This window comes from Rhineura floridana, chromosome 13 (assembly GCF_030035675.1).
Source record: "Rhineura floridana isolate rRhiFlo1 chromosome 13, rRhiFlo1.hap2, whole genome shotgun sequence".
NCBI lineage: Eukaryota > Metazoa > Chordata > Lepidosauria > Squamata > Rhineuridae > Rhineura > Rhineura floridana.
Genome location: NC_084492.1, coordinates 34,654,007 through 34,656,189, shown reverse-complemented (window position 1 = coordinate 34,656,189; position 2,183 = coordinate 34,654,007). Strand labels below are relative to the sequence as shown.

The window sequence follows — 2,183 nt, the reverse complement described above, 5'->3', positions numbered from 1 at the left end:
CAGAGAAGAGTCAGCTGTCAAGAAAGACCCAGCAGATGACCTGGAAGTGTAGGGGATGGCAGTGAGGATATGAGACTCTCAAGAACACAGGACACTGCCTCATACTATGTCAGACCGTTGGTCCATCTAGCTCAGTAATGTCTATACTGAGTGGCAGCAGCTGTCCAGGATTTTGGATAGGATTCTCTTCCAGAGCTTGGAAAAGTTACTTTTTTGAACTACAACTCCCATCAGCCCAATCCAGTGGCCATGCTGACTGGGGCTGATGGGAGCTGTAGTTTAAAAAAGTAACTTTTCCAAGCTCTGTTCTCTCCTAACCCTACCTGATGGTGCCAGGGATTGAACCTAGGATCTTCTGCATGGAAGGCAGATGCTCTGCCACTGAGCTACAGCCCTTCCCCATAGGTTTCTTCTGGGGTCTTCCTAGGACAGCAGCTCCCTGCTGAATTCTTCTTCTCTAGGTCTAGAAGGTACAAGACTAGAAGATACTGGGTTAACTGAGTAAATAGACTGATGGTGTAAGGCAGCTTTTCTATGATAAGTTTCAGTTCTATTCTAATTTCTTAAACTATGTCAGCCTTTCCCAACCTTGGATCCCCAGATGTTGCTGGACTACAATTCCCATACTTCCTGACCATTGCACGCGCTGGCTGGGGCTGATGGGAGTTGTCGTCTAACAACATTTGGGGACCGAAGGTTGGCAAAGCCTGAACTATGGGACAGTTTGGACAGTCTTCTCCATGAGCAGACATTGCATGTGGTGCAGAAGGACAGCCATACCTTCCTACTCTGCCCACAGGTTTTACCTGTCTGTCTTCCAGGTATGCAAGATGTTCACTTTTGCCTGACTTGCTTGGGTAGGGTCTACCCCTGTGCTTATTGCAGGGAAACCTGGCTAGGAAAAAGTAAATGCCTTGTTCACAAAAGGTTGTGTGCCTTATGCCACTTGAACTTGGGTATGTTGTCTAAAACTAGGAAACAGATCCATTTTACTGCAAACTGATTCCATTCCATTTTCACAACATTCATCAAGTTATCCTTAAGCACTAAGAAGAGCCTGGCTGATGGATCAGGCCAAAGGCCCAGCTAATCCAGCATCCTGCTCTCTCGGTGGCCAACAAGATGCTTATGGGAAGCCCCCAAGAAGGACATAAGTGCAACAGCACCCTCCCCACTTGTGATTCCAAGCAACTGGCATTCAGAGGCTCCAACAATGGAGGCAGAACACAGCCATTGTGGCCAGTTGCCATCACTAGCTTCATCCACCATGAAAGCCATCCAAGTTGGTGGCTGTCACCACATCTTGTGGAAGCAAATTCCATAGTTTAACTATTTGCTCTTGTGGGTGAAAAAATACTTTATTTTGCCTGTCCAGAACCTTCCAGTGTTCAGCTTGCCTTGGGCTGGAAAACACACTTGAGGTGCACATGTCAGCAACAGCCCTTGGGTGGAGTCTCTCTGTTGTCATTGAAACGTGTTCTACACAAAACAACCTCATACATGACAAGCACAATTTGGGTTGAAGCTTCAGAAAGTCCATCTGCAAATTTGACACAGTTGCTCTCCCTTCATCCCAGACAAACACACAGGGACAAATTACTCTGGCTTCATGTCAAGAAGTTTCCTTTTCATTCACTGGGAACATAATTAGTGACTGCAAGGCTTAAGACTCTCATATCCTTTGTTTAGCAGTCATGTAGTATCTGATAAGCTACAGATGATGATGATGATGATGGTTAATCTTCTTTTGCTTAGTCTGCCATTGGTGTGGGCCTGATTGGGGAGCCAACCTATATATTATATGCAGAATGAAATAGCACATGAAAGAGGTTGAATTCTAGATTGCACCATTTCAGATGTCAGGTGGGGAACTCTAACAATCTGGGGCCGCTCTGCCTGATGCAGACAAATTCATCATCCCCGATGGAGAGTGCAGCTCTTGACCCACTGTTGCTAATTCCTAACATGAGTTGGCTGGGGCTGATGGGAGTTGTAGTCTAAAGCGTCTGAAGGGCACCAGGTTGGGGAAGTCTGGTCAAAGGCATATGCTGTACTCTGAAAATAGGGTTCCAGTTTTGTCTGTCATTGCTCATTGGCAGAGAATGCCATGCTTCAGCTGTACCCACATCTGGAATCTGGGCTCTTGTCAGAACAGGAGCAGGGAGAACTCAACCCCTGCTCCC

The 2,183-nt window shown here is 46.5% G+C and overlaps 1 non-coding gene across 1 annotated transcript; it reads right to left on the bottom strand.

The window, feature by feature from the left end:
* Positions 1 to 324: 324 nt before the first annotated feature.
* On the bottom strand, positions 325 to 398 carry TRNAG-UCC (transfer RNA glycine (anticodon UCC)). Its single transcript has one exon. It is a non-coding gene; the product is annotated as a tRNA-Gly (tRNA).
* Positions 399 to 2,183: the final 1,785 nt, after the last annotated feature.